Below are 13,541 nucleotides of genomic sequence, written 5' to 3'. Positions count from 1 at the left end.
AATTATAGCGAAAAAACATCTTAAATTTGGGCCCGAGCTTCATCACGATTTCAAATCAAATGGGTTTTAATTTTAGAGTCTGTGCCTTCGTAGAAAAAACATTATAGCACAAATTCCACAATGACCTTTTTGTGATGGAATTATGGATCTTGCAAAAACCCTAACTTCCTTAAATCATATCTCTGGAAATATAGCGAGACAAGATCTAAAATACGGACCCGATGTTCAGAACGATTTCAGATCAAATGGGTTTTTCTCTTAGCTTCTGAAATTGCATAGAGAAAAAGTTATACCGAAAATTCCACGATGACATGTTTGGAGCAGTGAAAACCTAAAATCCAAAGCTCTGATACCAAATGTTATGAAACGAGCTCACAAAAGATAGAAAAGATAGATCAAAGAATTGAAAACTAGCATTTTAAAGAGGGTAACCTCATTTACATTACAAAAATGAAAAATTCGTGGATGATACAAATGACAAGACCTCCTTTCTATATATAGGACTCTAGGGGGTCCTAATACAATCAGAGCCTACATAACAATAATATTGTAGGGGCACAAAAATAACAATAGTGAACTTTTATGAGGCACAATAATAACAACATGGGGACTAAATGGGTACAATAATACAATAAGGGGGTTACACTAATAACAATAAGGGGTTACACTAGTAGTATAGGGACCTAACAGGGCGACCCTGAACGACAGGCTGAGCTGGCAAATTGGCAATTTTGCAAAGGTGAACTTAGGGTTGCCTAGCAAAAGCTGTGATTGTAAAAATACTTGTGAAATTATATTGTTGTTATCATTTAGGCAGAATCTAACCATGGAGTTGTCCCTCCCTTTAAAAGAATATTTTATCCGCTAGGCATATTTATATGATAATGATGATGATGAATGTTTCTGCTATGTAAAAAAATGACGAATGCTTAGTAAATTGAATAAAAATATATAAGTGTTGAATGTTAGGCATAGCTCGTACTTAAAAGTATTGGTGAAAAGAAATTGGGTAGCGGTGATGCCCCTGCCTATGTGCGGTTGAAAGACTACCACCAGGATAGGGGCATGACAAGTGGTATCAGAGATGGATTTCTGTGAAGACTTTTGAATGATTTGCAGAGTAAACAAGATATCCCTTGCACTTCATGACAATTAGTATTAAGAGGCTTTGCAAGTTGAAGTGAAAGCTTCGTGACAATTGATATTGGGTTTTTGAAGTTGATGACTGTTGAAGGTAAAGCAGGTACTAAAGACTTGTCGAACAGATGAAGATGGTTGAAAGAGCATTTCAAAAACTTGAAGACATGAGAGGTTATTGGAAAGACGAAGACAAAAACATTATGAAGCTCTTATACAAGAGTGAGAACTCTTCATACATATGGGAGACATGATAGTGGACTTGTGAAAGGACTTGAATAATCACCATGGAAGGACTGTTGACCTCGACGAACTTGATGAGAAGATACAACAGGGTGATCATAGACTCCAAGAACTCATGGATGAGCGAGTTCGACTAAGGGAGAAGAGCACCATGGCGCAGGAAAAAGTCAAGGAACTTGAGGATGAAATTAAGAAGGACTTTCTTGGTAGAAAGACTGTTGTGATAGAGCAAGATGAGCTCGATTACATTGACAGACTTGGGGACTATCACCGAAACATGAAGGAAGATGTTCAGAAGATTGGGTCACTTCGAATGGAAGGAGTCAATGTGTGCTTGATAGGTACACTTAAGCAGAAAGCGATGGAGGACAAGCTTGAAGGAGCTCAAGCTAAACCATGATCAAATTGCTTAGATGAACCGAACAAGGAGCTGAAATACCTTAAGAAGGAAGTCAGGTCGAAACATAAGTCGAAAGACTCTTCTAAGGTTGAATTGTTGAAGACGGTTACAGAGATCAGACACAAGATCAAGCCTAAGGAGGATGGTGATGCCTTGAAGTTGAGTTTTGTGCAGGTAACTGTATGTGGCAAGAAGTTTGTTGCATTGGTGGATATAGGGGCTACTCATAGCTTCCTTAGTAGGAAAGTAACAAAATCTTTTGGGAAGAAAGTTGAAGTGGGGAGAGAGTCGAGTGCTTTCAAAGCAGTGAACTCTACCATGAAAGTTGTGACTGGTGTATTGAAGGACACTCAGGTGAGAGTGGGTTCATGGTTTGGAAAGTTGGACTTGAGGATTGTTGACTTGGATGATCATACTATGGTTCTGGGCAGGACTTTCTGAAAGCTGCACAAGCCATACCAATGGTGGACCGAGACATTCTCTTGATTATATCTTAGGGGAAAATTATGTTGGTTCCAATAAATATGAGGAGTTGATTGGGATTAGACCAAGAATGGCTTATATGACTTTGTATCCAAAGGATCTGAATGTGAAGCATGATTATGTGGAGCAAAGAGGACTTGGATGTTTGACTCAAACAACGAAGGAAAGGAAGTTAGTTGACTTTGTTGCGAGAGCTAGAAAGAAAAATGAAGGTGGAAAGATAATTTCACACATCTTGAAACACTTGACAGGTGCATCTTCTACAGAGGATCTTCACCATGGAGTTGTGGATGAAGGAAGTTCGAATACTTTTTCAGAGGTAGTGATTAGGAAATATTATGCAAGTATGGATTCAACTAGCATAGTGGATTTTTACAGGTATGCCATGGGCATATATGACTTTCAGTTGATGAAAGGCAAGATTGAAAAGCTTGGTTGTACACATGAGGAGGTTGAAGTTGTGCACAAGTATTTGAGGACGCAGTATCAATCAAACACATGGATGGATGAGAGTTAGGGAGGGAACTTCCTGGCCCTCCTTTCTAGATAGACAACCTTGTAGATAGGTGTGTGCAGGTCCTTGACATCTAGGAGCACTGCACCACCCTTACAAGGCCCTTGGGGATGAGTCTTCTTTTCGACAGGTTGATGATGCTTCGATGAATGCGACTGTATGACAACACACTGGCATTATCATCATGGGCGGCATGTTGCAGATGAGATGATGGACATGTCATGGACTTGAGCATGGCTTATTTTACACTTGGATGGATTTTTGATCGAGTTGAGATTGTGACAAGATGCCAAGAAACAACCAATGGTGACTTGAGGAGGTACATTCTCATGGGTTGAGCATTACGGTTGGATTAGCTACCCAACTATTTCGATGACATGAGGCATCTAGTGCACCGAGTTTGTGTCAGATAGATGTCTTTGGTATCACTGAGATGTTGTGTTGGATGGAGTATTATGTAGTGATTCACATGATTACGATACATGATGAAGTCAGACACGGTATATGTTGCAGTGATGGCATGTAGTCAAGTTGGAGGGACTAAACCTTCCATGATAGGGCAACATGTGGATTTGCGACAGATGTGGATTGATGATCATGGATTGAGGAGACTTCCTGTTTATGGAGACATAAACCTTGGTGGTTTATGCGATGTTGGAGTAGAGATGGGCAGCATGGACATTTTGGAGATGTTGGAGCTAGCAACACTTTGCGACGATGGGTGATGGTGTTGTCGAGGACAACAACCGTTTAAAGTGGGGGAGTATGTCATGCCCATGAGCTGAGAGTTTGCGATGCGCAACGGGGCGGTGGCATATCTTCGGTTAAAGACGACGAGCTATCATGTGCGACGAGCGGGGTGTTCGGTTAAACGTGCATGGGGAAAACGTGTGACGATGAGTTGCGACGTGCCAACAAGAGAGTCGAAAAACTGAAAATCGGAAAAATGACTAAGTATGGGAAAGTGAGACGAGTTTTTAGGAAGAGTCGAAAAACCTAATGAGTCAGTGGGCCGACGTGCGGTGCGACGAGTTGGGTGGACCGACGTGACCTTTGGTATTTTAGTGGATGAAATACATGGTCGGCCTGGGTAGGCTGACCCACCTTACTCCTTGGAGGACACGTATATATAGTGGATGAGTTGGAGGAGATAAGCATCAAGGAAGTTCATCCAAGCTAATCCAAGTGCAAACATTACTTAGGAAGCAAAGGAGGGTGAACAAACAAATAAACCGAAAGTGAAGGCGGATCGAGGGTCGCAACACTTGGCCGAAAACCGAAAAACAGAAAACCAAATTGAGCTGCAGGCGGACTTCGGGTGGGGGCAAACTGGGTAGGGCGAGGCTGTTTGGCAAGTTGGGTAGACAAGCCGCAGGGCGAGCTACCACATCGTGGGCGCACCTACCTGAAAGGCTAAACGGGCAAGCGATTGGGAGAGAATTGGTAACGGGTGACACTGTCGGGTGAACAACTAAACTACGGTGCGGACGGGCGGTAGATTGCAGAACGGGCGAGTTGAACGGTGGGCCACAGGGCGGTCAGACTGAACAGTGAGTGCGGGCAGTTGGACCGAACAAAGAATGCAATGCGGTGGGCTGAACAGAGGGCAGTGGCACACGAAGAAACAAAGTGCAGAGGTTGGAACGGGCGCGGCAGGCAGACACAAACGTGGGAGCCTTGCCCAACGACAGAGCTGTGGTAGGCAACTCGAGGGTGGGCGCTTCTGCCCATACCACTGCATGAGTTGAACGAGGGCGACCCAGGGTGGGCGACCCTGAACGACAGACCAAGCTGGAAAATTGGCAATTTTGCAAAGATGAACTTGGGGTTGCCTAACAATGGTTGTGATTGTAAAAATACTTGTAAAATTATATTGTTGTTATTATTTGAGCAAACTCTAACCATGGAGTTGCCCCTTCTTTTAAAAGAAGATTTTATCCATTGTGCATATTTATACGATAATGTTGATGATGAATATTTCCGCTTTATAAAAAAATGACAAATGCTTAGTAAATTGAAAAAAAAAATCCAAGTGTTAAATGTTAAACCAGCTCGTACTAAAAAATATTGGTGAAAAGAAATTTGATAACAGTACCACACTTACCGGTAGGTTAAAAATCACCACCTAAAATATATATATATATCCAAATGTTAAATGTTTTTTTTTTTTTACAAGAACGGATATGGGATTTTATTAACTGATTGGCTAACAGCCTCAAATTCGGTTACAGGAGAAAGAACAAAATTCTGCATGGCTGTCCAACAGAAGGAATAAGTCTCCTACTCTTTTCAGCTTCCTTTTTTTACACTTGAGATAGTGAGCTTTGGCTGCTAATTTCCCGAGCTGGAAGATACAAACAAACTGCTGTAATATAAAGCAATAAATCATGGCGCTTTAAGGGATTGGGTCCCAAAGGATTTCTTTGTCTCTGAGAATTGTGTCGGCGTCTAAGTGAACTGCCTTGTTTGCCTCAATGTCAGCGTCTTTGTTATTGTTTCTTAAGACATGAAAGTAGTTCAAATTTAGGGAGTTGGCCATTCTTTTGATCCTTGTGATAATCCTTGCAAGTAGCAGATCAGTTGGGTTGGAATTGTTCACCACTGTACTTATGATAACCTGGGAATCTCCAAAGACGTTTGCCTCCTCAAGTCCCAGCTCTTTGAGGAGTTTTATACCTTGGAAGAGGGCCATCGCCTCGGCTTGTATACTTGAGGCATGGCCTAATCCCCAAGCAAATCTGTGTGGAGAAGAACCATCTGGAATGATGATAAGCCCTCCCACGCCAGCAATTCCTGGATTCCCTTTTGCTGCCCCATCAAAGAAGAGAGAGGGAAGAGGTTGGTTGGACAGCCAGTACTGGAAGTCTTCTTCGTTTTTCCTGATTTTCCATTCTTTGAGTGGTGGAGGGGAGGTGCTCAATTTTTGGAATTTGAAGTTGAGGACAGATCCTAAATCTCTGTCCTACTGATTTAGATTTAAATCGTCTCCTTTGTCTGCCAGCGACTCAACTAGCTAGCTTTTCACTGAGTTGACATCTAATCTGTGGTCCTGCTCCTTGCTCTGGAATATTCTTTTATTTCTTTCCAACCAGACTTTCCAATTGACAAATTTAGGTAAATCACTCCACGCTGCCCTGATTGTTTTGTTTTTTGGGAGTGGACCTGGATATCTGGTCATCCAACCTGCGAACAGTTCCAAAATTAAGGTGGGGAAAGTGAACTTGTATTTCCAGGCCTCAAGAAGATCCTGCCAAATGGAGGTTGCAAACTAGCACTTGACCATAAGATGGAGGGTGGTTTCTGAGTTTTCTTTGCACATCATGCATCTAGAGGGGCCATAGATGCCCCTTTTCTAAAGCTTGTCTTCCATGAGGATTTTTTCATGGCAGAGGAGCCAACAGAAGTGATCAATTTTTGGAATTGATGGGATTTTCCATACGCCAACCCAGGGGGCAGGATTGGGGGGCACATGGGGACGCTCTAGACACTTGGCATAACCCTGGGCTACTGTGTAGCCTGCACGCGTTGAGCCCCAACCTCTCATGTCCTTCCTGCACGCGTGAGTGGGGGCCAGCCCGTGTAAATTCGTGTAGAGCGTAGCCAGCTCTGAGATCAGTGCAGGAGGAACAGGGAGCTGCTTCCAACCCGCCCAGGCATCGTCCTTCCAGGTAGAAACGTCCCACAGAGTGATGATATTCTGCTCAGACATCCAGCGTTTCAATTTTGACGTGCCTCTCAGCTCAGCCAGCGGTGGTCTGCCCAGGATACTGTCAGTCCACAATTGAATTCGTTTGCCATTCCCCGGGATCCAGAAAGCATGATTGGTTATCAGAGGGCCAATTCTATTGATGAACAAACTGAGGGGGGTTCTGAGTTCGTTTTTTGGCTGATCCAGGCATCTGAGCCTCGTGCCTCTAAAATATTTTCTCCACAGAGCAACCTGTACCCAACCTGGATTAGGCGCTATGATTTTCCATAATATTTTGGCTCCCATGGCTAGATTTTGGGCTCTGAGGTCTTTAAAATTCAATCCTCCCTCATAAATTGGTTTGGTGACTGTTTCCCAATTGACTAGGGAAATCCTCTTCTCGTTTTGCTTGCCTCCTTTCCAGAAGAACTGTCTGATTAGCTCCTCCATCTTTTTGATGATTCCCACAGGTGCCAGAAGGACTGAGAATTTAAATAATGGAAGACTGCTGAGCACTGCTTTAATGAGCACTGATTTTCCAGCGATATTAAGCCAAGAAGCTCCCCAAGCTTGCATTTTGGTTTTGAATTTGTCTAACTGCGGATACCAGTCTTTGCTCAGGGCCCTCCTGTGGAAAATTGGCAGCCCAAGATATTTAAATGAGGACCAGGAAACAGAGGCTGCGAATCCTAGACATCTGGCTATTGAATTTGCAATTGAAACAGGGGTATTCCAACAGTAAATATTACATTTGCCCTTGTTTAATATGCTGCCTAAAACCTTACTGTAATCTTCCAGAACTTCTTTAAATTTTTTAGCTGAGTGAAGAGAAGCAGCCCCCAGCAGTATTGTATCATCCGCAAAGAGGGCATGATTGATATTTTTTACCCCTCTTGCAATGCACAGGCCAACGATTTCATGCTCTTGTTGCTTTTTATCTAAGTTGAAACTGAGGACAGAGGCCTGAAGGACGAATAGGAGGGGTGAAAGGGGACACCCCTGCCTCAGTCCTCTAGAGGCTTTGAAAAAATACGCCGCCCTACCATTCACCAGGGGGGCAATCCAAGGTTCTGAAATGCATGCTCTGATCCACTTGATGAAGTTTTGACCGAACCCCAGTTTATGAAGCACATCAAACAGAAACTTATGCCTAACACGATCAAATGCATTTGCAAGATCTAATTTAATAGCCATACCTTTTTCCTTTCGATGAAGGCTGGAGTGGATCGCCTCTTGAACCAGCACGAAGTTGTCTACCAGCTGCCTGCCCTGAATAAATCCTCCTTGGCTGTCGGGGATGATTTTGGGTAGAATTCTTTTCAACCTGTTAGCTATCACTTTGGTTATAACTTTGTACCCAATATTGCATAAGGAAATTGGGCGGAATCTGCTGAAAGAGTTTGCTCCTTTCTCTTTGGGAATGAGGGCAAGAAAGGCTGAATTTGTGCAGCCTCCAATCTTCTGGCAGTCTTGGGACTTTTGAATCATTTTGAGGAACTCCTTCTCGACGATCTGCCAACAGGTTTGTAGAAATCTAGCCGTGAAACCATCCGGTCCCGGGGCTTTGTCGGGATCCATTGCGAAAAGGGCCTCCTTGACTTCCTTGTGCGTGATTTTGCTTTCAAGTGTCTGGTTCATCTTGGAGGTGATGAGGCTAGGGACAACGTCTAACAGGCTGTCATTGTGTTCAACTGATAGATCCTCCCTGTACAGCTTCCCAAAGTGTTCAGAGGCTGCCTTTTTTATGCATGTAAAATCCTTCAAGACGTTGTTTTCTTCTTTTATTTCCATGATGGAATTTCGCCCTTTCCTTGCTTGGGCTTGTTTATGGAAAAAGGAGGAGTTTTTATTGCCAGATTTAAGCCAAAGACTTCTGGACTTGAGCCTCCAATATTCCTCTTCTGCCAGGCAGGCCTTGTGGAAGCTTTGCTGGAGCCTGGCCTCCTTTTCCAGCTCTTCTTTTGTAATTTCCGCTGCTTCAAGATGAAGGTGCTGGTTTTCTAGCTCGATTTGGATTTTTTTCCTTTGCACAATAGGGTTGGGTAGGGTCTTGGCCCAATTTTTTAGCATGGCTTTGACTCTTCTGAGTTTTTCCTCCCACACAAAGAAGGTGGATCCCTTGACTGGGTCTTTCCAGCAGTCTCTGACCTTGTCCATAAAGTCTGCCTCTTTGATCCAGAGAGAGCTGAACCTGAATGGAATAGGCCCCAGGTCCTTGGGGGTCAGCAGTTCCAAGCTAATAGGCTTGTGATCTGACATGCTGCTGTGAAGGATGCACGATCTAGCTTCTAATCCAAGAAGCAGGAAGGAACTTTGCACCAAAAATCTGTCCAGTCTTGCAGCTATGTGACCCGGGCCAACCCTCTTGTTTGACCACGTGTACTTGCCAATAGTCGGCTTAATGTCTATCAGGTCCCAATCTTGCATGAGATCTTCCACTACTTCTCTTGCCGAATCTCTGACAATACTGCCTCCTCTTTTTTCTGACGAGAGGAGGGTGAGGTTGAGGTCTCCGGCTATGATTATGTTCTCCAAATTTTCTAGATCTGCCAAATCTTTGATGGAATCCCAACAAAGTTTTTTTTCACCTGCATTGTTAGGAGCATATACATTGACCAGACTAATAATTTCTTTAGATTCTAAGTGCTGCAATTTTAACAAAATCCAGTGAGTGCTTAGGAACTCAGAGATTAGAGAGAACTTATTTGAATTCCTGTGCGACCCAAGCCCTCCCGTTGCTCCACGGGCAGAGGTTGCATACGCTCCGTCTTTCTTCCAAATTTTTTTGCTTACTTGGAGGAAGGTTGAATCCTCCAGTTTAGTCTCCTGGATGAGAAGAATGTTCGGGGCTTCCAGTCTTATCAGATTATTCATTGCTTCTTCCTTAGCTTTGGAGCCCATTCCCCTACAATTCTAGGAGACTATCTTCATCATTTCCTTTTGTTGTGATGAGCTCCTTTGGAGCTCTGGGTTTGGATCCTCTTCATCTTCAGGGTTTTTGCTAGGAGTTTCTCTAGCGTTGGCTGGCTACCCTGAAGCTTGTCTTTGTATGTTTCTTGATCCCTTTTTTCCTTTGTTGACATTCATCCTCTTGTAGATCTTCTGGGGGTAGACTGTGAATCCCCTATTTCCCCTTCTTCCTCCGATTCCTTAGACTCTTGGGTTTCCTCCTCTTCTTCTGAGATCTTCCCTTTGGATCTCTCTGGCACGCTTTTGGATTTAGGCATAGAGACTTCTTTCGAAATTTTTGTCTCCCGAGTATTCATGATTTCAGATCCAAGGATCTCAAATTTGTTCCCTTGGCTTTCCATGGGTGGATGTTGGGCAGGGCCCGTTTGGGGGGCTCTAGCGTTAACATTTGCATTCTTCCTGAATGAAGTTTTGGGTCTTTTTGCCTGATTCCATCCTTCTTCCTTCCCTTTTTCCTCTACCCCTTTGGACAGGCAATCTCTGGCGAAGTGTCCGTAGACTTGACACTTCTGGCATTTGAACGACAGCTGTTCATAGTCCAACTTCTGAACATGCGTCCAAGGACCTACCCTTATTTTGATGGCTTTTGGTAATCCGACCTCCAGATCTACCTCCACACAAATTCTGGTGCAGTCGTACTGGTCTTTGCTGTTGGCCTTATCTATGAATTTCCCAAGAGTGTTTCCAATATGATTTAAAGAGTCCCAATTCCAACAGTGTACTGGTAGATTGGGGAGCCTTACCCACACCGGGACCGTAGAAGGCACATCCACCGCCAGATCGAAGTCTAGCATCCATTTATTTAAATACAACCCTTGAGGGCCCATGAAGTAGGGGTCGTTTCTGAAGATGAGATCCTTGTCCTCTTTTTCTGAGAATTCAAATAAGAAGTATCCTCTTCCGAGGAAGTAAGATGTAACCTTGTTTTTTATCAGTGGAGCCCAATTCCTAGCAACCCAATTCTCTGTTGATTTTGGGGAGGGCCAGAGACCTGTAAACTGACCTACCGGAGCACAATCCGCTAGAGATAATGCTACTTGAATCGGACCTTCGGGAGGTAGAGCGATCTCGGGGATATCTTCTAGTCTTTTCACGAACTTGGCAGCTTCCACAGCTTTCTTCTTGGGCAGAGAGGCCAGCAAGGATTTGAAGGCCTCAGTGGCGGAAGACGGAGAAGGGGAGGAAGACCCCTAGGGGGGAGCTGACTCCTACATGGAGAGCCAGCAGATCAAACCCTAGTCGACCGCAGCCAGAAGCTAGAGCCCACGGCGGACCCGTCTGCAGGGATCGGAGTATGAAGAAAGCGGGCGCGCACGCAGTATTCCAGTTCCGCAGAGTGCGGATCTCACAGGATGCAGAGCCGAGCGAGCGCGCGCACAGAAAGTGTATTAACCAATGTTAAATGTTAAACCAGCGCATACTAAAAAAATATTGGTGAAAAGAAATTTAATAGCGGTGCCACACTTACAGTTGAAAAGTTACCGCCTAAAATAAAGACGTAACACCACATGACGATACTCGTGCATAGCCGCCCATTAACCACAATGAAGCGCTTGTTTTAACGTGGGATGTATATATAAGCACCCGACATGCCTCGGACTTTTAAGCTCAGGTTTTCAGAAACACCTAATTCATCTTTATCGCTTCACACTTTTAACCTCACGCCTTTCAACAACCTTAATTCCTCTTCGCCCCGTGGAATTTGTGTTGACCATCCCATCCCGTCCCATTTCTATTTACCAATTGGCTAGAGTGGGTGCATAACCACCCATTAACTATGGTGAAAGCGTCTGTTTTAACGTAAGATGTATATAATAATATATACGCACCCAGAGGCTTCAGGCTTTTAAGATCAGGTTTTTCGAAACCCTAATTCATCTTTATCGCTTTAGGCTTTTAAGCTCAGGGCTTTCAAAAACCCTAATTCATCTTCATGCCCTGCAATTTGTGTTGACCATCCCATCCTATCTCTATTTACCAATTGGAAAACCGTTGCATCCTCCTCCACTATTGCCGCCACATCTAACACTGCAATGGGTTCATGCTGCTGCACCCTTACCTCTGTCTCCAACGCGGTAGTGAGTGCATCCTGCTGCACTGAACCATGCGTATCCACCGCTACACTGGGTGCATCCACCTCGAGTGATGCATCCTCCTCCACAACTGCGTTCGCCTCCAGCGCTGCAGTGGGTGCATGCTGCTCCACCGATCCATGTGCCTCCATCGTCACAATGGGTGTATCCATCTCTATCGTTGCCTCCGCCTCCACCACTGCTTAGTGGTACGACGTTTTCATGAACCATAGAGGTGTTGATGTCAAGAAAAGCTTTGCCAGGTCTCTCTACCTTTGTCTTCCTGACAAAGGTTTGAGGGCATTTCTGGATCAACCTAAAACGCAACCCGGATACAATTTTCTTAACCAAATAGAATAAGCTATTGGAACCACCTCTGTCCATGTGGCAATCTTCTCCCCTAATTATGTTGAATCACCTTGGTGCCTAGATGAACTCCTAATGATGTTGTAGTCAAATATTCCTATTATCCCTGTGTTTTTGAGGGCACTTATGGATCAACCTGAAATGCAACCGGGATACAATTTTCTTAACCAAATAAAATATGCTATTGAAACCACCTCCGTCCATGTGGCAATCTTCTCCCCTAATTATGCTGAATCACCTTGGTGCCTAGATGAACTCGTAATGATGTTGCAGTCAAATATTCCTATTATCCCTGTGTTTTTGAGGGTATTTCTGGATCAACCTGAAATGCAACCCGGATACAATTTTCTTAACCAAAGAGAATATGCTATTGAAACCCCTTCCCTCCATGTGGCGATCTTCTCCCCTAATTATGCTGAATCACCTTGGTGCCTAGATGAACTCGTAATGATGTTGCAGTCAAATATTCCTATTATCCCTGTGTTTTTGAGGGCATTTCTGGATCAACCTGAAATGCAACTCGGATACAATTTTCTTAACCAAATAGAATCTGCTATTGAAACCACCTTCGTCCATGTGGCGATCTTCTCCCCTAATTATGTTGAATCACCTTGGTGCCTAGATGAACTCGTAATGATGTTGCAGTCAAATATTCCTATTATCCCTGTGTTTTTGAGGGCATTTCTGGATCAACCTGAAATGCAACCCGGATACAATTTTCTTAACCAAATAGAATATGCTATTGAAACCACCTCCGTCCATGTGGCGATCTTCTCCCCTAATTATGTTGAATCACCTTGGTGCCTAGATGAACTCGTAATGATGTTGCAGTCAAATATTCATATTATCCCTGTGTTTTTTAGGGCATTTCTGGATCAACCTGAAATGCAACCCGGATACAATTTTCTTAACCAAATAGAATATGCTATTGAAACCACCTCTGTCCATGTGGCGATCTTCTCCCCTAATTATGCTGAATCACCTTGGTGCCTAGATGAACTCGTAATGATGTTGCAATCAAATATTCCTATTATCCTTGTGTTTTTTTGGGCATTTCTGGATCAACCTGAAATGCAACCCGGATACAATTTTCTTAACCAAATGGAATATGTTATTGAAACCACCTCCGTCCATGTGGCGATCTTCTCCCCTAATTATGCTGAATCACCTTGGTGCTAGTGAACTCGTAATGATGTTGCAGTCAAATATTCCTATTATTCGTGTTTTTTAGGGCATTTCTTGATCAACCTGAAATGCAACCCGGATACAATTTTCTTAACCAAATAGAATATGCTATTGAAACCACCTCCGTCCATGTGGTAATCTTCTCCCCTAATTATGCTGAATCACCTTGGTGCCTAGATGAACTAGTAATGATGTTGCAGTCAAATATTCGTATTATCCCTGTGTTTTGGAGGGCATTTTTGGATCAACTTGAAATGCAACCCGGATACAATTTTCTTAACAAAATAGAATATGCTATTGAAACCACCTCCGTCCATGTGGCGATCTTCTCCCCTAATTATGTTGAATCACCTTGGTGCCTAGATGAACTCCTAATGATGTTGCAGTCAAATATTCCTATTATCCCTGTGTTTTTGAGGGCATTTCTGGATCAACTTGAAATGCAACCCAGATACAATTTTCTTAACCAAATAGAATATGCTA

The sequence above is a fragment of the Pinus tabuliformis genome, chromosome 4_1, assembly GCF_031772625.1.
Source record: "Pinus tabuliformis cultivar Carrire ecotype Pingquan chromosome 4_1, CPIR1, whole genome shotgun sequence".
In the NCBI taxonomy this organism is placed as follows: domain Eukaryota; kingdom Viridiplantae; phylum Streptophyta; class Pinopsida; order Pinales; family Pinaceae; genus Pinus; species Pinus tabuliformis.
The sequence above is the reverse complement of the archived record's forward strand: the minus strand, read 5'-3'. Positions refer to the sequence as shown.